Source organism: Lepisma saccharinum, chromosome 15 (assembly GCF_977018435.1).
Source record: "Lepisma saccharinum chromosome 15, izLepSacc3.1, whole genome shotgun sequence".
Lineage (NCBI taxonomy): Eukaryota > Metazoa > Arthropoda > Insecta > Zygentoma > Lepismatidae > Lepisma > Lepisma saccharinum.
In genome coordinates this window covers 30320870-30344972 of record NC_139243.1, presented here as the reverse complement: position 1 = coordinate 30344972, position 24103 = coordinate 30320870, and the positions used below count along the sequence as shown (strand labels likewise).

At 39.8% G+C, this 24103-nt stretch overlaps 1 protein-coding gene across 1 annotated transcript in view; it reads left to right on the top strand.

Annotated features, from left to right (window-relative positions):
• LOC145999658 (uncharacterized) overlaps positions 1–24103 on the top strand; it is a 75322-nt gene that overhangs the window by 26662 nt on the left and 24557 nt on the right. The gene's annotated exons all lie outside the window — the stretch shown is intronic.

Genomic DNA, 24103 nt, shown 5'->3' with positions numbered 1-24103 from the left:
TAAAATGAAGAAGAAGAAGTTTTAATTGTGTAACACTCATGCCGTTGCTAAGTTAACAAATTTTACAGTTATGGCTGATGAAGTAGACCGACGAAGACCTGATTTGCTGCAATTTCCTTCCTACATTACAAATTTCAGGTACTTTATTAATACTATAATTGAAGGGCTCGGGGGTGTAAAACATGGTGACATTTTGGTCATTATTTAGTTACAAAGTAAAAAGAGCCATCCTTCAATTTTCACGTGTATTTGCCATGTCTATGTCATTGGGCTCAACGATGCCTTCTGAAACTGGTGAACATAACACGATCTACACTATAGTTTCTAATAACCTCATTCATGCTTAAGAAACTCAATAATGACCAAAATGTCACTTAACCATGTTTTATCCCAGAGACTTTCAAGCCGTAGAAGCTCAACTTCTCATTCGATGTGTCCCAAAGGTCCAAAAGGCGAGTTTGAGGTACGGTCTTGTCAGAAGTGACATCACCTAGTGCAGTTCGAAAGCGCCAATTTCGCGAACACCCAGCATGCAGTGCGCATCATTGTAAACTTGTTAACTAGACTAATCGAAAATCAGTCATATCTTGGTTGTAGTTCTTCTACAACAACTCAATCAACACAATTACAATTGCATTAGAGATCGATTAGTTCATTGAACTCTCCAGCCTCTTTCTATTGACTATTTTTGGGGAAGAAGGAAAAAGTTGATTAAGCACTTACCTTGACTCATTCTCACCCAACAGGTCGGTAGGTGCTGGGGCTTGCCCCGAGTTGATACCTTTCTGGAGATTAGTCCTGCTCGAAAAAGGTTCTTAAAAGTCTTAATTTTTGTTCCGTTCTTTCTATTTTTCAATCATTTATTTTCCCTGTATTTTGTCCACTGTTCATCTCTCTTTATTTATTTGTCTCTTCATTTACTTCTCCACCCAGTTGATTACTTTAATGGCTGTAAAAGTTGTGCAGTGTGTCACCCTGCTTACATTTCTAGACTATTGAGGCGAAGGGCCTTGATGTGGCGTAGTAGTGGTAATGTTGTCTACTCCTAATCAATGGTGCCTGACAGGGTGCGAAATCCTGGGGGGGGGGGGGGGGTGATTCCCCCCCAAAACAACAATACTGGCCTCAAACCCCCCACCAAGAATTACCGGGGAGGGAGAGTTTTTGTTACAACAAACAAAAGATAAGCAATTACTTTTAATTTCAAATATACTGTACTAAGAATAATATTGAAAACACACACAAATTAGTGTAATTGTGAGTGTTCAGAGCTTTTTCTCTCGAGATCATTAACAAATCTACATCAATACGCACAATAAAAGTAAATCAAGAATGCAAAACAATAATAACTATGAAATCTAATTGATTTATATTAACATAAAGCAAAAACTAAATAAACTTACAAATAATGAAATCACTTCAACTATTTCATAATGTATTAACATCTTTAACCAGTTAGTTGATTGATTGATTGATTTGATGATTTAAGTCCACTTTATGCACAGTAAGCCTAATCGGGACTAGACCTACAGTTTAAAGTTGTTACTAGCCTGGCCCCCCCACACTTTACCTCCGCACTCGAGGTTCTGTGCACTTCGTACTCGGCTCTGATTTGTCTAGGGGTATCTTTCTTTGTACGACAATGCACGTGGGTTGCTACAAGTCAACATAATTATATAATTAACTACAAGAGACAACGGATAACCTTTGCGAAACCTTTATGATCAGGGGGATAAATTACCTTGTCCAGCTTTTGTGAAATTAAAAACGGAAATTTTGGATAATTTCTATAGTTTAATTAACGTAAAATTTGAAGTATATACAAGTCGTATCCGAACGTTCATTTCTCTAATTATTTATCGGGCCAAAACTCTAATTTTGATGTTGGAATCTCTATTGTTTGTACCTGGATGCTTTACATTTCATGAATTACATCTGAAGTACGCTTGTCACAAGGTAGACTCGCGTTACTCCAAGAAAACGTCTTAACAGGCGCGAGGTCGCCCGACGTGTACATTTCTCAACCTCCACGGTGACAAGGCACTAGGCTGCCCGGCGCACCGTAATTTACTTCAAAATAACATCCAGTACAACTACCTTTTTACCTGTAAACTGGACACCAAGGCACTAGCTTGCCCGGCAATCCAATCTCTTACAGCATCCGTTTCGGGAGATCTGTCCTCCGGTCCTAGCCGACCGAAGCAAAAAACAGCCTCTCCCTTCCAAGTCTCAGTTCCAACAGCCGACCTCCCCTACTCTCATCTGGGAGTTTATATACGTTTGGTTGGCGTCTGTTGCCAACGGCCCCTCTTTCAAAATTTTTAATCTTTAACAGCTAAACTGCCCGCCTTTTCCTCGAACGTTCGAAACACGAAGCAAGAAACAGAGAGCTACATGGTATTTATACATGGAATAATATGAACCTAAAATTGCATAATAAATTGAGATACACTTATCACATATACATATTTTTATACACGTAATTACCTAATTAATTAACATATTAATAAAATATTTCATTAGAGAAAAAAAACACTGTTGCCCTGACACGGGGGCAGGGTAACAAAGTGGGATCCGAACCACTATGTGCCTCCACCGAGTATCGAACCCCGGACCCCTTGTTTAACCAGCTAGTAAATTAAGTAGTTTGCTACATTATAATATCGTACATGAAAGTAACAAATTTATTTCTTTGTAATTAATAATAATACTATTTTAATTACTAATTTAGTAATTTATTTTTACTTTTAATAACATTATTAATATGTATATTGTATAATTTATTATATTATATAATATTTGTGGGAGGAGGGGGGTTGTAGATTAAGATCTTTCTCCCCCACGAGTCTTAGATGATCACGCACCCTGGTGCCTGGGTTAAGTGGCGTACGCACGGGGGTGGTTACGGGGTTTAACCCCCCTTGAGCTTGTAAAATATTATGAACAATGCTGTGGGAAAAAAATTACTATTGTATCACAGTTATAGATCTGGGACAATACTATTACTATTTCTACTACTACTACTAATAATAGTAATTTGAATTGTTATTTCCATGCAGCATGGAGAAAAGCACAGCATTCCAAACACACGCGTCTTTCAGAGTGACGCCTTGAAAATAAACACGAGTTCTTGAAAATAAAATATGAAGGTAACTATGATTTAAAAGAGAAGAAAATGTTTTGTATCTCAGTTGCAACAATGTTCAATACACTGGTGTACGCAGGATTTTATTTTTTCGGGAGGGGTTGGAATATTAAATGTGGATAGCATATGACTTCGTTTTGGAGCGCAGGATGCATAATAAAATATTTCGTATTATTGGAGCTTTTCATTCTATTCAAAGACAAAAATGGTAATCGGGACTCACTTGAGAAGAGGTTTCGCATTTACACATTTTGATTTTTTAAAGTTCTTAACGGAATTGTATTTGAAAATTCTGATTTTCTCAATTTCGGTAGGGGCTGGAACACCATCGGCCATCCCTCTATGTACGCCAGTGTTCAGCGCACATGTATTTTGTTTTGTGTGAACAATGAGAATTAACTAAATAAAGTTATTGGTACGTTGTAAGAGGCTAATGTATAGACAAAGGCTAGGCGGACAAGAATACAGTCACCAGTCCGCTCTCCCATTGTATTGTTTACCGCAGCACGTTTGAATGTCTCTCTTTAAACTGTCTCACCTTGTTGACTAGACAATTATTCAAGCGACAAGAAGCTTAACTATTTAAAAATGCCTTGTTGGTAAGAACAGCGAGACAATCCAGATGTGAATTATCGGGGACATTTATGCGGGAAGAAGCCGGAAAAATTCCAACCAATTTCGGGAATCTAATCCGGATCTCCCGCGTGATTGTCACTTGTCAGACGCTCTACCGACCAGACCACCGCATGAGTTCCATACTTTGATTATTTCAATTTATTTTAATATATTTTCTTGTTTTTATGGATTTTCTTCACCCTTAAAATGTCTCCCCTCGTTGACCAGACAATTATTTCGTAACAAAGAAACAAAAAAATGCTCCCAGGATTTGATAAAAATCGAATGAGTAGAAAGTAATTTCGTTCTATTGTTTTCATAAATACTATATTTATGTAGATCTCTACTAGTTAATAGTAGTAGTGGTATTAGTAGTATTATTAGTAGTAATTCAGCTAATTAATTAATTATAAGTATTATTAATTGTGATTATTATTATTTAATTAAAGTGTAGTAATAAAACAATGGTAATGTGAATTCGGAGAAAGTTTTAGAAATAACCCCCCCCCCCCCGTGATGAAATCCTGAAGAGTGATTGGGGTCCCACTTCAACCTGTGGTATAGTCCCCCATTAATCTATCTGAGCATAAAGTGGATTGAATACAAAGTTTTCCATTTGCTAAAGTTGGGTAATTTGCTTATTTGCTTGCGAAGCGTGGATTTCTCAAGTCGTCAAAAGAGCCTTTACAACGTTAAACTCGCACGCAATCTTCTTCCATGAATGAGTTTTAGAATAAACAGCAAGGTTCAACGCTTTCTCTTGCAGGTATACCCGTGGGTGTAGGCGTAGGCAGTAATTTTCGGATTCTTGCGTGTCTTTGCTATATATTTACTTCAAAACAGGTTTCCAGAAGTGGGTGGGATTCGTGGAAAAAAATGTGTTTCTTGATTTGGCACATGTCTCGCCAAAATTGGTTTTCGAGTGACACTGCCCTTAAATAACCACCTATAAAACACACATCCTATATGAAATTAAGCAACCACTCACCGAATGCTATTCGACCATTGCCAAAATTGGTGTCTGGATTATTACAGAGCAGTGATAGCAACAGTTCTTAGTTGGAAACTAGTATGTTGTTATACGGGTACCACCATTATGAACACTGGTAAAGTCCTGTGTGAATTCGTGGAATAATACAACACACTCATTTCCTCTGAATTGATTGATTTGATTTATTTTACTTCGATTTTGTGCCACTTTTGGCTAATTTGCGAAGATGGAGATGAGTGATGATATGATGAAATTGATGAATGGACATGCCCAGCCCGGACGCCCCTGGCGTCGTAGCGCGATGTGCTAACCACTCCGCCACGGGGACCGGCTTTTCCTCTATATTGTTCCTAGTTTTATTCTGAATTTACGAGAAAATGGTTGCAATTGGAGTAGTTGTCGAAAACTGAATCCACGCATAAAATCCAACATGGATGACATTTATCAATATGGCAGGTTTTCCTTGGGACCCTTTACGGTTCCGAGAAACTTTCAGAATTAGTTTGGCTTATTTTATGCCCAGATAGGCTAATCGAGACTGGACCTACAGTTTATGGTGGGATCCGAAATACTGTGCAATATACCTCCGCCGGGGATCGAATCCAGAACCCGTTAGTTACAGGTCTACAACCAGGAGAGGCTCAAGTTAAAATTTTCAAACGGTCGATGTGGAATTTTAGCGCCCCCTTACCCTTTCCACCCTACCACCCCCCTCAACTTTCATCGTCCCCTACTTTCCACCTCCCTCCAGCAAAAACCATGACCATATTGTATGCCATTTTAATGACTAAACATAAGAGCCTTATTTTTTAAATACTTTAAATGTTTACTGTTAAATAACACTTTTATTGTGGGTATGTGTTTATTTAATACATACCTAGTGACATCAAAATAAGAGTAATATCTTAGATTAAATTGCTACATGATTTTGCAATTGTACAGTCATTGGCAAAAAAAATGTGCACCTAGATCCTGAAATGCTCGCTTCTCTGCTTCTCTACAAGGTGTTGTGTGTTGCCTAACTCGACGGTGATAAGTGGATTTTAATAGCCAATTTTCAATGGCAACTTCTACAACCATTTTTTTTGCCGCTGGCTGTACATATTACATTATACAGTAACTTCAATTAATTTGGCGCCATGGCCGTATTTAGAGGGGGGGTTCTAGGGTTAACCCCCTTGCCGAAACTTCTGACATGTTTGATTAACGGAAGTTCAGAAACCAAAATCTGTAACAATTTTTTTTCTTCTTCGAAGTATCACAAAAATACAAGGAGACAATGTTGAAACGATGAAGCTAGAATTTTCATACATTTGGAATTCTGAAACTTGAGTGAAACAGGATTTATTCTCGGAATCGTAGCCCACCCGCAACCCCTCCATTTTCAATTCTGCTGTCCTCTTTCCAGTGTTGTTCCTGCGTCAAAAGGAATATGGTTGTCCCAGAATTCCCTTTCCAGCTTTTAAATTTCCTGTCCAATAAAGTCGACAATCCCCCTTGATAGGAGTTCAAACCTATGATCTCCAGTTTCGTAGCGCGTAACGTTCGCGATTGAGGTTACAGTACATGCACCAGGCTAAGTTTTTAAAAAGAATAACTGTTCCACACTTTTCAGAATTCCAAAAAAATAATTTTAAGGTCAAACAACGAAAACTTTATGACTAAAATTTCCATCTAACTTTTAAAGCTATTTCTTGAAGATATCTAAAGTTTAATGGCGTAGTAAAATAATTGTGCATTTCAGTACACACTGTATGAAACGTAAAAAAAAATTGTGCTGGATATTCTCATCTACTGGATTATTGTTATTATTTCTATTATTCAAATTTCTGGCGACGCCCATGGGAACAATTATGAATGACCCCCCTGAAAATTGTTCCTGTCCACGGCCATGTTTGGCGCTAATCAAGGCGCCCGGGTCGCCCAGCATTTAACCCGCCCCTGACATTACCGTTACTACCATATCATCAAAAAGAGCCATCCAGAAGGTTTCGATTTGTATTTGTCATGGCCCTAATAAGTTCCGCTCAGAGATTTTGCAACCTTTTTTAAAGATTCAAGTTTAATGTATGCATCTTGTGCACAGGAATAATAAATTATACATTCAGCATAATGTTCACATCCATAGTTCATTCGTCTGTACAGATGTGGAGGTCACAAGAGGGAATTTCTCCCTGTTAAATAGACGGCCGTTCCGCAGGTAGTCAAGCAATGCGCAATTATGCTCTCGGTACCACTGTGGCATTTCCCTTGCCACTTCACTCAAACAAAGACACGCTATGAGGTTCTGTACTGATTGCAGCGTAATGAACATAGTATGTTTGTTTTCAACGTTGCATGGATTTTTTTTTTCCAAGACCCATACACACGCTCCGTCGCGAACACCCACACATCTTCATACATACATGCACATAATACTTTGTGTAAAAATGAACTATTATTTCCGTACAATGCTTAACAAGATGTAAATGAGCCAGTCTCCGTGGCTGAGTGGTTATCACAGCGCGCTACTACGCCAGGGGGCCGGGTTCGAATCCCAGCGTGGGCATGGGTGTTCTTTGTGAGTGTCCCTTCATTAATTTTATCGTATCATCCCCCATCCTCATCTTCGCGATTAGTCAAATGTGGCAGAAAAGCGAAGCAAAATAAACTAAACCAATCAGTCAATCAATCAAGATTTGAGTTTAGATATTTGTGCATCATTGACAGGAAAAATCGATTTTATTACAAAATTAAATAATTAAAAATGTGCACATGAAACAAAAACTTCTATACGAAGTGCTAAAACACCAACATGGAGTTGAAGCATTTTGTAATAATTTTAATGCACAGAAACTACAAATTATCGATTCATATATATTATTCCAGGTTTCCAACAAACCTTAGTTGCAATTTCTTTTGCATTAAGTTCCTGTAGTGCCACGTAACCAAGAAATTATTCTCAAATCTTGTGGGACAGCTGGTCTACGCTAGAAAATCTATGTTTTCATAAGCAATTACGGAGAATAATTTTGCTTCATTTGCCTCGTTAACTAAAACACTTCTTAATTTTTTCACAAAAAAGGAGAAAATTCAGTAGCAGTAGACGGAAATAAAGGGGGGGGGCTTATTTGCTGCTACCAACAATGGTTTCGGCGACAACTTCTTAAGCCATACGGGTAGATTGTTGAAAACATATTTGTGGCACCGAGGGCTGATTGCATTACTAATTATTAAACTAATACTGAGCAGGGTTTCCATTTTTGCGTACAGAGATTTGCTTTAAAAACACTAGCAAAATTAAGGAATACAAGAGATGTGCAAGTAGTGATACAGGAAAAAAAAGTATTGATGGTATCATAGACAACCCGTATAGCAAATAAAGGATTAAATCGAAAATTACATTACAAGTAATCAATGTTATGTGTAAATATTGCGTACAAAATTAGCCATGTTTTGAAAGTTCATCTTGATCATAAATATCTGTCCGTACAACAGCCTATCTCATTTCAGAAATGGGATGCCCCACCCAGTGGCCGGCCATGCAACGTTGGCTGCAATGGTATAATGAAGCTAAACTTGTGGTATTCTCGGTGTTGTCTCGACTTGGCAAATGCCTGTCTGCTGTCTCAATCTGCTTAGGCCACCACATCATCATCGGCTGCGACCATTACAATCACTGCTATTACTACCACTATTACTGCCACAAGTGATATTTTAGTCCTTTGTAGTACGTATATAAGAAGCTCCTAACACCTTATAAAATCGTTTCTTCAACCTTTGCCCCTCTTTTGTTTTACTTCACGTTTCTTCCTCTGTTGTAGATGCAGACTTCTATGGGCTTGAAACAAGAGTTTGTGGCTACACTATATCGCATAGCATACACCACAGAGGCATAATTTTGATGGGAAAATCACACACACACAACACTGACAGTTCTGGCCTGTACCGCCTCATTAACTTTCTATGAGGTTGTTAGAATTCATACGTACCGTATCTACTGTACACTCAACCTCACCTAGTACTCCGGCATTTTGTATCCAAGTGTATCAATATACGCTGTATAAACACACACCTTATTACTAACTTCGTTGACCATACGCTAGTGGATCTCTATGTCCTCACAAAGAGGACATTCCCATTGATGAAACCGAAGATAAGGTAACTTGCATGCAGATCATGAATGAACGTGAGAAAGAATCAGATAACGACGGCCGCGAGAAATGCAGACGGCTCTCTAGGCCCATTCAATGGTCTCGAGTTCTGTCGGGAGTCACGCGCACACCTTTACATAACCTCCACACGCAAGGTCAGGTGGTTGAACAGATGTTACAACTGAAGCGATGGGTCGGGTTCAGGTGTGTACCGGTCCGGGAGTCAGGTGGTAGACACGCCAAGAGTAGGAAGTACAGATTGAAATCTAGAAAGAGTGTGTGTATTTACGTTTTCCGGGACTTGAATTTCGAAAGTGGGAGAATCTCTGCAAGGCAAATATCGTCATCGCCGGAGAATCACTTGGAAATCGGGAAATTGTCATCGCCGGAGAGTCACTTGGAAATCGGGGAAACGTCATCGCCGGAGAGTCACTTGGAAATCGGGGAAACGTCATCGCCGGAGAGTCACTTGGAAATCGGGGAAACGTCATCGCCGGAGAGTCACTTGGAAATCGGGGAATCGTCATCGCCGGAGAGTCACTTGGAAATCGGGGAAACGTCATCGCCGGAGAGTCACTTGGAAATCGGGGAAACGTCATCGCCGGAGAGTCACTTGGAAATCGGGGAATCGTCATCGCCGGAGAGTCACTTGGAAATCGTGGAATCGTCATCGCCGGAGAGTCATTTGGAAATCGTGGAATCGTCATCGCCGGCGAGTCACTTGGAAATCGTGGAATCGTCATCGCCGGCGAGTCACTTGGAAATCGTGGAATCGTCATCGCCGGAGAGTCACTTGGAAATCGTGGAATCGTCATCGCCGGAGAGTCACTTGGAAATCGTGGAATATTCATCGCCTGAGAGTCACTTGGGAATCGTAGAATATTCATCGCCTGAGAGTCACTTGGAAATCGGGGAAAAGTCATCGCCGGAGAGTCACTTGGAAATCGGGGAAAAGTCATCGCCGGAGAGTCACTTGCAAATCGGGGAAAAGTCATCGCCGGAGAGTCACTTGGAAATCGGGGAAAAGTCATCGCCGGAGAGTCACTTGGAAATCGGGGAAAAGTCATCGCCGGAGAGTCACTTGGAAATCGGGGAAAAGTCATCGCCGGAGAGTCACTTGGAAATCGTGGAATATTCATCGCCGGAGAGTCACTTGGAAATCGGGGAAAAGTCATCGCCGGAGAGTCACTTGGAAATCGGGGAAAAGTCATCGCCTGAGAGTCACTTGGAAATCGTTGAATAGTCATCGCCGGAAAGTCACTTGGAAATAGTGGAATAGTGATCGACGGAGAGGCACTTGAAAATCGGGAAATCGTCATCGCCGGAGAGTCACTTGGAAATCGTGGAATAGTCATCGCTGGAGATTCACTTGGAAATCGTGGAATAGTCATCGCCGGAGAGTCACGTGTAAATCGGGAATCGTCATCGCAGCTTTAAAAAAAAAGTAAAGTGTTTCCCTGTGCTATGCACCACGCCATGAAGGTGTATAGGGGGTCTGGGGTTAGAGCCTCACACTTTCTTGTTCACGGCCGAAGGTGGGGGAGATGTCATCAGCACCACGCCCCTGGTCGCCTTTACCCTACAGAGTTTCCTCCAGGTATCCATTTTATGCGACGCTGGGCGGGCGACGGAGCCGCTTGAACAGGTGGAAAGAATCCCGGTTTTCCACCGCCGGGGAACGAACCCGGGTCTCTCGCATGGTAGTCAGAGTTCATAACGATTGAGCTACCGCGGCTTAATCATTTAAATTCCTGGAAATAGTCATCGCCGGAGAGTAATTTCGAATTGTTGAAATCGTCATCGCCGGAGAGTCCTTTGGATTTCGGGAATTTTTCATCGTCCGAGTCTTGGAAATCGGGAAATCGTCGTCACTGGAGAACTAACTAACTCACTCACTCTCTAAGCCTTCTTAAACCCGAAGGTTCATGGCTGCAGCAACACAGGCCTTCCATCTGTCCCTATCCTGAGCAAGATCTATATACTCTTTTCCATCCCTACCGATTTCCTTTAGGTCCATCTCAACATTATCCATCCATCTTCGTGTTGGTCTACCTACTGGTCTCTTACCATCAGGTTTCCCAACAAGAATCATGTAAACTCTTCTTTCCTCTCCCATTCGTGCCACATGTCCTGCCCACCCTTTTTGATTTAATCATTCTAATAATATCTGGACATGAATACAAATTATGTACTTCTAAATTATGTAACCTTCTCCACTCACCTGTCTGTTCATCCCTTTTTGGCCTAAATATTTCCCTAAGGATCTTATTTTCCAATAGTCTCAATTTATGTTCCTCTTTCAATGTAAGAGACCAAGTTTCGCATCCATATAATAATACAGGCAAAATTACTGCTTTGTATATTTTAACTTTCAGTTTCTTAGATATTAAACGAGAAGACAAAAGTTTATGAAGAGAGGAGTAACATGCATATCCTGAATTAAGCCTGCTTTTTATTTCCTCTTTAATACCATTTTAATTTGTTAGTATTACTCCTAAGTACTTGAATTTGGAAACTGGTTCAAACGAGTTGTTATCAGTAATTAGATTTTGTTTATTACCTAACACTTGGATTGGATTGATTTGGTGTTTTAAGTCCATTTTATGCACAGTAAGGCTAATCGGGACTTGACCTACAGTTTTAAGTGGGATCCACCTAACACTTGGTTTCGGTCTGTAAGCATATATTTAATTTTCTCTTTGCCAACTTCCAAACCTATCTCTTTAGCTGCTTTGAAAAATATTTTAGCATTATTCTTAATTTTATTGACATCATCCCCCAGTTAGTCTACATCATCTGTATATGTTAACAGCTGAGTCACACAGTTTAATTTTAGTCCTTCGTTAGTTTCTTTTACCTTCCTAACAGCGTATTCTAAGGCAAAATTAAAGAGCAATGGAGATAATGCATCTCCTTGTTTTAACCCATCATGAATTGTAAATTTGTCAGACATATTAATATCCACACGAATTTTACTTTCTGTTTCACTGGTGTATACTTTTATCATATTAACAAGCTTCTTAGGTATTCCAAACTCGACTAATATATTATGTAATTGATATATTTTGACTGATTCATACGCACGCTTCTTTAAAATCAATGAATAGCTGATGGACATTTTGATTATATTCCACCTTTTCTCAAGTGTCTGTCTGATGTGAAAAAATTGATGTGTTGTTGATCTGTTACGTTTAAATCCACATTGATAATCACCTATAATTTCATTAGCATATGGGGTTAGTCTTGCTAAAAGAATGTTAGATAATATTTTGTATGTTGTTGAGAGTAGAGAAATTCCACGGTTGCAGTTCATTTTTATCACCTTTTTTAAACACAGGAACAATTATGGATTTTTTCCACTGTTGAGGGATTTCTTCTTTATTCCATATTAAACAAATTAATTTATGAATTTGACATATTAACGAATTCCCACCTTATTTAATTAACAGCTGGTATTAAATCAATGCCAGGTGCTTTGTTATTCTTTAGCCTTTTAATAGCATCTTTAACTTCAGTCAAGTTAGGTTCTGCTGTATGTACTTAATTTACTTCTAATTTCTCTCTTACATGAACATTTAAATGGTCATTAAAGTAGTTCTTCCATCTATTTAAAATATCGCTTGGGCCAGCCAAAAAAATGCCATTTTTATCTTTTATCAAGTTTACTTTAGGTTGCCACCCCTTTCTAATTTCATTTACACCTTTATATAAATCTCTGATATTGTTATTTTTGCTGTTTGTTTCAATTTCGTTAATTTTACTTTTCAAGTTATCTCTTTTTATTTCTAAACGTGCGGTTAACTTCTCGCTTTATTCTATTATAATTGCTTAGATTGTTGATTGTCGTCACTGGAGAATCTCTTGGAAATTGTGCAATGTTTGTGGTCGGAGAAAATCTGGAAAGCTGGAATCTGTTTTCAGTTATTTATGATTTTGATACTCGTAACTCGGAAGGAAATGGGGAGGGCCGGAGTATCGTAAATTCAAAATGCATATGCGTTATCTTACAAATGGAAGAAAAACTCATTTTTAAACAATTGAAGTGAGTTGTTATAATTTAAGGTGAACTTTTCTTCCAACATATATTGTATGTACTACTCAAATACGCATTACAGCACCACTAGTATTATTATGTTGATTAGTTGGTTATATGTTAAACTGGAGCTTTTGCGTTTCATCTGCATGTACAACTTGACTACCTTCGAAGTCGCCGGCAACCAGTTCTAGTTAGGAACATGTTGACTACGAATTTTACCATCTCGCTCTAGATTCGAGCATTAATCTTCGGATCCACCTCGCCCAAAATTTTACGTGCTTGTTCGCAGCCTACGCAGTCCATCTGCTAGTGAGATACGCGATAAAATATGGAACAAGTTTTTTTTTTTTGCCGGAGTTCATGAGGCGTGGTTACCTTGTCGCCATTTGCGATGTCCATTCCACCAACAACCCAGTGTTATTTCGGTAATTGTGCCGGTTGGAGCACCTTCCCTCCCACGTGGTAGGGTTATTCAAATGTGTATTGTGTGTGTTTCTCGACGCTGAGCAAACCGATGTGTCGTCAACCGCTGTGACTCATGGAGAGTAAGTGACTCTTTGGAACATTTTGGTAGCTTTCCAAAGTTCTCAACAAACTGACGGCCTGGTGGAGTGTGAATGATGTGTAGTTCTATTTCAGTTTTACGTCAGCACTCTACCTCTCTAATGGATAATATAAAATAACTATGAGAGGGGTGAACTTTTTCTTCCCCATGTAGAGAACTAATTTAGAAATGTAATGCCTGGAGAAAGGAGGTCCAGGGGCAGGGATTCTCTCGACCCCCACCCCCCTATTTAGTTCGAACACTTCTACGCCGGCCCCCGTGGCTGAGTGGTTATCACATCGCGCTCGACGCCAGGGGTCCCGGATTCGAATCCTTGCCTGGGCATAGATGTTTGTGAGTGCCCATTCATCAATTTCATTATTTTATTTATTTATTTGTCTTTATTCCGTAGACCCCTTTTGAAAAAGGCCATCGAAAGCGTCAATTACAGAGATTGTTACATTATTTTTTTGTAAAATGTTACCTTGTAACCATTACACATAGCCTATACATATTCACAATCATAGATAAAACTACAAATAGGAACATTTTTAGGACTACAGATTTATAGTGTTTCAATATTTTCTGAATTCTGCAATACTTAATGAAATAGGCAAGCAAATAATGAAAAAAAATATAAGTATTAATAAGTATAGAAGAAGCCGGCCATAACTGGAAGCATTTTGACTAAGTTTACAGTTGAATTTTGTGAAATATTTACAGAATGAAATAGATGTGTTTACATAATGAACATACATATTGGTTAATAGTTTAATATACTCAGAAGGATTACCAACATATTTCTTAATCTCTATCATTCAATTTTTATTACATATTGGATTCAACAGATATATTTCTTGAGGATTAAAATGAGCAAGAACTTAGCTATTTATTTACAATCTTATTTGCACAGTTTCACCTATTATCTATATTATTACCTATATCCTCACTCATCCCCATCTTCGCAAATTAGCTAAAAGTGGAATCGAAAAAGCGAAGTATAAAGGAAATCAATCGAACACTTCTAGGTTTCTATCAGGAATAAACGATATACCGGGAAAACACGTAAATTTAGGAAAAGTTACGACATAAACGGGTCAGGAATTATTTGCGAGACGAGACGAGACAGTGACAGGTTCGGGCATTTGTTCGCGAGTCGAGACCGTGAACGGGAAAGGTATTTATTCGCGAGTCGGGACGATACCGTGCACGGGAAAGGCATTTATTCACGAGTCGGGACGATACCGTGAACGGGAAAGGCATTTATTCGCGAGTCGGGACGATACCGTGAACGGGAAAGGCATTTATTCGCGAGTCGGGACGATACCGTGAACGGGAAAGGCATTTATTCGCGAGTCGGGACGATACCGTGAACGGGAAAGGCATTTATTCGCGAGTAGGGACGATACCGTGAACGGGAAAGGCATTTATTCGCGAGTCGGGACGATACCGTGAACGGGAAAGGTATTTATTCGCGAGTCGGGACGATACCGTGCACGGGAAAGGCATTTATTCACGAGTCGGGACGATACCGTGAACGGGAAAGGCATTTATTCGCGAGTCGGGACGATACCGTGAACGGGAAAGGCATTTATTCGCGAGTCGGGACGATACCGTGAACGGGAAAGGCATTTATTCGCGAGTCGGGACGATACCGTGAACGGGAAAGGCATTTATTCGCGAGTCGGGACGATACCGTGAACGGTAAAGGCATTTATTCGCGAGTAGGGACGATACCGTGAACGGTAAAGGCATTTATTCGCGAGTCGGGACGATACCGTGAACGGGAAAGGCATTTATTCGCGAGTCGGGACGATACCGTGAACGGGAAAGGCATTTATTCGCGAGTCGGGACGATACCGTGAACGGTAAAGGCATTTATTCGCGAGTAGGGACGATACCGTGCACGGGAAAGGCATTTATTCCCGAGTCGGGACGATACCGTGCACGGGAAAGGCATTTATTCCCGAGTCGGGACGATACCGTGAACGGTAAAGGCATTTATTCGCGAGTAGGGACGATACCGTGCACGGGAAAGGCATTTATTCGCGAGTCGGGACGATACCGTGAACGGGAAAGGTATTTATTCGCGAGTAGGGACGATACCGTGCACGGGAAAGGCATTTATTCCCGAGTCGGGACGATACCGTGAACGGGAAAGGCATTTATTCGCGAGTCGGGACGATACCGTGAACGGTAAAGGCATTTATTCGCGAGTCTAAACGATACCGTGAACGGGAAATGCATTTATTCGCGAGTCGAGACGATACCGTGAACGGGAAAGGCATTTATTCGCGAGTCGAGACGATACCGTGAACGGGAAAGGCATTTATTCGCGAGTCGAGACGATACCGTGAACGGGAAAGGCATTTATTCGCGAGTCGAGACGATACCGTGAACGGGAAAGGCATTTATTCGCGAGTCGAGACGATACCGTGAACGGGAAAGGCATTTATTCGCGAGTCGAGACGAGACCGTGATCGGGGAAGGCATTTATTCGCGAGTCGAGACGAGACCGTGAACGGGGAAGGCATTTATTCGCGAGACGAGACCGTGATCGGGAAAGGCATTGATTCGCGAGACGAGACAGTGATCGGGAAAGGCATTTATTCGCGAGACGAGACCGTGATCGGGAAAGGCATTTATTCGCGAGTCGAGACGAGACCGTGATCAGGAAAGGCATTTATTCGCGAGTCGAGACCGTGATCGGGAAAGGCATTTATTCGCGAGTCGAGACGAGACCGGGAACGGGAAAGGCATTTATTCGCGAGTCGAGACGAGACCGGGAACGGGAAAGGCATTTATTCGCGAGTCGAGACGAGACCGGGAACGGGAAAGGGATTTATTCGCGAGTCGAGACGAGACCGGGAACGGGAAAGGGATTTATTCGCGAGTCGAGACGAGACCGGGAACGGGAAAGGGATTTATTCGCGAGTCGAGACGAGACCGTGAACGGGAAAGACATTTATTCGCGAGTCGAGACGAGACCGTGAACGGGAAAGACATTTATTCGCGAGTCGAGACGAGACCGTGAACGGGAAAGGGATTTATTCGCGAGTCGAGACGAGGTCGTGAACGGGAAAGGGATTTATTCGCGAGTGGAGACGAGGTCGTGAACGGGAAAGGGATTTATTCGCGAGTCGAGACGAGGTCGTGAACGGGAAAGGGATTTATTCGCGAGTGGAGACGAGGTCGTGAACGGGAAAGACATTTATTCGCGAGTCGAGACGAGACCGTGATCGGGAAAGGCATTTATTCGCGAGTCGAGACGAGACCGTGATCGGGAAAGGCATTTATTCGCGAGACGATACCGTGATCGGGAAAGGCAATTTATTCGCGAGTCGAGACGAGACCGTGAACGGGAAAGGCATTTGTTTCCAAGTCAGGGCGATACTGTAAAAGAGACAGGCATTTGCTAACTCTTCTATCGTCCCCTTTGTGTTCTCTTTGGCATGTTCACTAACTCGGTTCGACGTTCCAAGGCTGTCTATGGGTGAATGAGGAACAGATGTTCGCACATGATCCGGGGAATGCGTACGTGCTAGTCCTCACGCAGTGAACGCACTCTTCACGTTAGTCATACGCGATAATAGCCAGATCAGCGACCTTTTCAAAGCAACTCGCCCAGAACAGAAGGCAAAAGTGCCGGTTAATTGTTTCGCGAGTTTCCTATTCTTTCCAATGGTGAATTTATTAACAGTGTAATGAATATGTTAAGGTTCCTATTATCATATTTTTCACAGTGGCTTCGTTTGTATGTTCTTTATTTAATTCAGTACTTCAAACGGGGCTGTAAATGTCTGTTTTAGTGCTAATGAGCTTAGTTCGGCAAGTTTGTAACGAGTCTTCCATCCATGCCGGCTGTTCACATCTAAGGATCGACAGTGGCTGGAGATAAGATGTAGTAAATAGATATCGCGACTTAGAGCTCAGCAAGGACCATGGACACAGGCGTGCGCAGACCATCTGATTAGGGGACAAAAGCATTAATGAAAGTTCAATCTGAGAAAGAAAAACCTTATTTGATCTCACTGTTTTATTGTATTGATAGCTACAAAAGGTGGCGTATATAGAGTATGTCCGGACCCGCCGAATAATCACAGTATTAAAATTTCCGTGGCACTGATGTTCTTTGCCCCCCCTCCTTTATTTCCCCTCTGTAGTTCAGAGGGGAAATAATGCAATAAAAAATGCACATATAAACATGGTTTCGTATACGAGATTCAAAACCACTACACATAATTTAATCATTTCCAACAGTGAATGCTATTGGTTTGAGTTGCTGTTTTAAGTCCACTTTATGCACAGTAAGGCTAATCGGGACTGGACCTACAGTTTAAAGTGGGATCCGAACCACTTGTGCCTCCACCGGGTATCGAACCCGGGACCCCTTGATTACAAGGCAATGACGCTACCACTGCGCCATGGGGGAGGCCCTGTGAATGCTATTGCTGGGGGTGGGGCGGTTGCCTCTCAATTTTTGCCACTTTTGGCCCCTCAATTTTTGCCACTTTTGGCCCCTCACTATGGACTCTCAATGCTAAGCTTTGTCTACCAAGCAAAAGTAAACTGTCCTCCCTCCCTCCCCCAATCCCCCAGTTTTTGCACCCCAATCGATCGCCCGGCGCTCCAGATTTCCAATGTATGAGCAATTGATTCTGCTAACACATAGAGGTAACAGAACTAGTGAATAAAGTGTGTGGGAGTGTTAAGAACAAGAAATTTACTAGAGAACGAAGTTAGTAGTTGAGTTACATAGGAAATAATGCACCCCTTTCCGTAGGCTATTTTTTGAAACTTTCGTCGGCTTGACAATACTTAATTTCTTTATAAGATAATACTTCTTTATATGACAATACTTTTTTATGAACGGTAATATGATTTCTCTACACTAAATTCTTAAGGGAGAGTATTAGAGCGGCAGTTGCTCCCCCCCCCCCCCCCCCGTGCGCTTGCCTATGATGGACTAGTGAGAGTCTGAATTTTGAATGCCATCTTTTAAAAAATGGTGTATGAGATTGCCGACTTACCCCTGAGGGAGGGGATAACAAGGGCAAATGTCATGATGTACTGGAAGTGATATGATAACAACTGAAAGCCCTAACAACTGTCTGCGCAATCTCTTCTAGCTCTTCCCACCAAAATCTATGACGTAACGTGACTTAGTAACCAATCATTTGTTGTTTGACACGTTTGTTATGAATGACGTAAAGACTTTGGCGCGAAAGAGGAAATAAGTCACCATCAAGGGGAAAGTAACATAAGCCGGCTTACCAGAAGCAGTTAATTTGCTTGGTGCATGAACTCTCCATGTTGCACTCGTGTGCATTGTGCTCAGTCATAGCTCACGTAAGCCATGTACACGTCATAAAAAGCGATGGTCTTGATAATATTCTTCCTCGCATGACCCTGCTGGCAGATAACTTTACACCTGCAGTTGTTACGGTGAGCGATTCTCCTAATTGTTTGAGGCTTTCGTTGTGGGGAGAAGGTATACTTGTGCTTTCACTGTTGAGTAATGGAAGACAAGGGAAGAGTAATCAGAACGTGGCAGAAATTAAAGAAGAGCTTTCACAGTGGCTTGAAAGAAAATGTTAAGTCTGTGTAGTACAAACCAGGGTTCGAATTGAACTTTTCCTTTTGTAGAAAATTCATCACTCAATTGACGCATGGAAGGGAAGTTCATATAAACCCAGGCAGCCCCGTAGGTAAATATTTTGTCGCCCTAGGCAGCCCCATTGAACTGTATGTGTAATAGTATATATACACAATTCAATGGACATCGTCCCTCCATGGGCGTCGGGAGGGGTGGAACGGGTCCGTCGACCCCCCATGGAAATTTGGATCTTTAATTTCAAGTTACAAAAATATTAGAGATTTTTATTGTTCCAAACATAAATAAAGTTCATTTAATTAGTACTCAAGCAGAATAACAAAAGTTAAAACTACATTAGATCGAAAACATTTAGTGTGAAACACGGGAACCAGAGAATAAATGGTTCCTCAGTTCCTACAATTCCAAAACATATAGTTTTGTGTTAGAGATCACACAACATAAATTTTATGAATAAAATTTCCCCTAACTTTTAAAGTATAAAGTATAAAGTTACAAGGTGTTTAAAGTTAATAACATAATACAATAACTCTGAATTTCATTACAATATGAAACTGTATGAAATGTAAAATATAATGGAATACAGTTTTGTTGAATATTTATGAGGCCAAGTAATAAAGTCTTCCCATTTATATAATAATAATAATAATGATAAATTTGTAATATAATCGGTTAATTTTATTATTTTGCAATAGTTATTGTAAAATAACAATCAAACCGTGGTAATTATAATAATAATTATTATTAAGAGTAGTAGCACTATTTCTACTTATCAAGTTTTGACCCCCCTACAAAAATTTCTGGCGACATCCCTGCCCCCCCTCCCCTCCCTTCGCACTACAATGCCCGGCCATTTTATGTAAGTCTTTCGATTCAATACTTTCGTCAACACACCATGGTTTGTGATATTTACATCATACACATTTTGAAACGAGTAAACAAAGTAAAACTTATTTAAAAAATAATATAGGTTTATATTTAAAAATTCGTAGGTTGTATTTCTGATTTTTAAAAAAGTTTGGAATTTTAAAGAATATTTCAGTTGTGTTAGTGTCTGAAGAACATCTTGGGAAATGTACTATTACTACTACTTTGGGAAACAGAAAACTCGAAGTGTAAATTTCTCCTTCGCATATTCTGACTTTGTTGTCTTTAAAGAAAAGCTTTGAATGGCGCCCTAGGCTACTTCTCGCTAGGAGCCTGAACCGAGACCTCCGAGATACTATATATGGGCCTCACACCAGCTTCCGTGACGTCACAGAGTTAGTCAAAGTCCATTATAAGAGTATAATATTTATAGTTTTCTGACGGCATCGTCCCTTCTTATTTGTTCAGAACGTTGCTTTTACCTGAAGAACATTTCAAATGTTAAAACGTAAATAATATTGATAAAAGTAAAATGCAATCTTTACCGTTGTGCATAATGTACCTTTATTTTTTATATTACCAGAGAAAAAAGGCGATATAGATAAAATGTTATCCTACATTTGAAACTTACTGTAAATTCGTTAGTGTATAATTGCTATTGAATATCTGTGGAATAAAAACTTACTGTCCAAACTATGTGTACAAGATAATTTTGTAAAAGTTTAACATACCTACAGAAGGTTGAGAAAGAAGCCTGTGAGATTGGAATTTCGTATTAAATAAGCATTCCAACTTTGGAAACTCAATTCCCGTGTGTAATTTGAATGTATATATTTTTTAATTTTCTGGAAATCTGAATTTTCTGGCTGCACAAATTCCCTTGGTTTGGTTGTAGGTTACAATTTTTAAAAAAATCATTTTTTGTATTTTTTTAATATTTTTTAAATTTTTTTTACAATAGATGACGCTTGCAAACAGCTTTCTAGGAGGCGGCTTTATGGGGCTGTGGATAAATCACGGCCGCTTCTTGGATTTTTTCCAAATACCACATGGTTTACGTATAAACCATTGGCGTATGCGGGAAGCATGACATATTTTATTGTGCAACCCCCTTTTAAAACTCAGGTATTAAAAGTCCACTTTTACAATTCCAGCACTGAAACATTATGGATGCTAGTGTCTGTTCTTCTCTGTGCCACTACGAAACAGATGTCCCAGTTTCGAACTCTATTCAGGCATAGACGCAGGGACATAGCTAAGGTGATGTGTTTGGAGAGGATGGGGAGCAAATTTCATATAATATATATACCAAACAATTTGTGCCATTTTAGGTTTTCGTTAATATGTAGTAATTATTATCATTTCATTTATATTGAACTCAAGTCTACACCCAATAAGTACAAATACTAAAAAAAAACAAAAAACGATTGTGATCTACATGCAAAGTTTTCTTTAAAAATAATTTGGAAATTAAAAAAATTATAATAATAAAGAAAAATTTCCTCTAAATCACGTAAAATTTATTAAGGGTCATCTATAAATTTCAGGGGGCCAGTGTCTTTGCATGTAGGTAACAATTTGTTTGTCCAGTCCAAATTTCATCATATCTTCATCACCACAACTTACCCATGAGCCAGAAAAGGTATAAAAACAACCAAAACAGAAATAGTAATGCTTTACTCAAAACCTCATTTCAACCCCTAACACTGTCATCTTGTCATCAGAAATCCCAGGTTTGATAATCAGTGGAGGATTTCATAGTGGATCGGACCCCACCTTAAACTAAAGTCCAGTCCCAATTAGCCTATATGAGCATAAAGTGGACTTAAAACTTTGATGCTACAAGCCATCGAAAAACTGCGTTTTCCATCTTGTATGTATGGAGTGGTTGGAAGTAGCATGCTACTTGTAGTGTCGCTACTGTAGCTAGCTACAAAATTTGTAACGGGTGCTGTAGCGGTGCTACATTTTGAAAATTGTAGCTGTAGCGAAGCTACAAAATTCCTGTAGTTGTAGCGAAAATTTCACTACAGCTACATTTCTTCTCTGCATTATGAGGAAACTTTTGAAAGTGACCACAGCGATAAAAAATATCGACAATAACGCTTACTTTTGGAGGAAATTCATAAAGACAGTCTATTACATGGAAATACGTATAATCTAGATTATAAATATCTTGATATCGCAGATTATAGGTATCTGCGTAATATATTTCATTAGTATAGAATAAATCTAATATCCAGATAACTAAACTGAAGTGGCATATATGAATATATTCTGGCTAACGGCTACATTTTTTTAGCTGCATCGCTATTTTGGGGAGAAACATACCTCGTTTGCAGCAATCCTAAATATAAGCGCCTCATTTGCGCCACCCTAGGAACAAATCCTGTTGATATCCATGGTGTAAGATGCAGGTAAATGTCATTAATCTCTGTGTAAAACACAACTTGCGGGGCAAAAACTAGCAATCCAGTCTCCACTACAATGACAAAGCAATACTGCCAGCAATCGATGGTTCAGCATTAATCATTGTTATCATATAGTATCTCACCAGCAAGAAATTATTGTTACAAGAATGATAGAAATGCACTTTTTGGAATTACAATTATTTTCGATATAATATTTTTTCAGAAATTTTAAAATTGCAACACGTTTACAGCACTCGAGTTTACACACCACTCTCCTCAACATATTTTATGATTTTGTAAAAAGTATGTACGAGATATTGACTTTTCTTCATAAACTATCATTTTCTTTAGTTAATATACAGTTTCCAAATGTACGCAATTCTTCTACTTTTACGTCGCTTTTCTGTACCTTTTGCTAATCATGGCAATGAGGATGAATGGTTTATTTTGTTATTAGTCTCTTTCTGCCACTTTTGGCTAATTGTGAGAATGAGGAAGAATGGTGAATTATGATGATGAGCAGTGAGGGGAATGGAGGAGCAGGAGGATCCATCTTCCCAACTATGTGTCGTTCCTAGTTTTTGTTTTGAGTCCACTTTATGCACAGGACAAGCTAATCCAGACTGGATCTGAACCGCTAGTGCCTCTGCCAGGTATCTAACCTGGGGTCCTTTTGATCACAAGGTGACAAAATTTCCACTGTGCCTTCAGGGAAACATTCCCAACAGGAAACTTACATAAAGCATATCTCCACCTGTCGTTCATTTAGCCATACCAAAGAAGCACCCCCCAACTATCCGCAAAGTTAGAGCAAACATCTATCGAATTACGCTCGTATAACGGTCTAAGTTTTCTAGTAAGTACAACTATCAATCATACTTCTTTTGAATATCCATGTGCTTGTTTAAAGTGTTTTTCTTATGCATAAGTAGCGCAAAAGTAGCAAAGTAGCGAGTAGCGCACATGAGTAGCGTAGCGAGCTACTTTTTAGTAAATGTAGCTGTAGCGAAGCTACATTTTTGGATAAGTAGCGGTAGCTGTAGCGAAGCTACTTTTAAAATGTAGCGTTCTGATCACTGTATGTATGCATCCCCATGGAACAGATTCATGGTTTCTACTCATATTTACTTTTTGTGTTTGATAATATTCTAAAGATGATTCTACATATACAGACAATATCATGACAATAGAGATGCTATCTTGCATTTACACTGGGTTTACTTTTTTTCCTGGAATTATGCATTTATCGCCATATACGCATGTTTTGCTTATTGTATTCAGTGTCAATCCATTATTGATGAATTCGGTAAATTTGTTAGACAGATTTTCACTCAGAGGTTACGCCTTGCCTAGTCTATCTGTATCATACTACAAATTCTGTTGTTTTTCCTCAGATATAAGAAATGTCAGTGGCAACCGTGAACCTGTATTACATGGTTATATACATGCAGCATACAAAATGCCGGTTCTGGAGGATACATAGCATCAAAACCAATATAAAATTAGGAAATTTTACAGTCACCATGTATGCATGTTTTTACAGCAAAATTAGCTCTCTGGAATAAACAGTGGATACACTCACACACATTTATTGTACAATCACAATTTTCGTAGGGTATAGAGATAAATATTACCTGCATTCCATAGGCTTCTAGGACTGTCACCAAACTTTTGGAGCTAAACTCTCTCTAATGAATTGGTCTTCTCAACCTTTCACTGTTCTTTCCTGTCCCAACTGTCACATTCT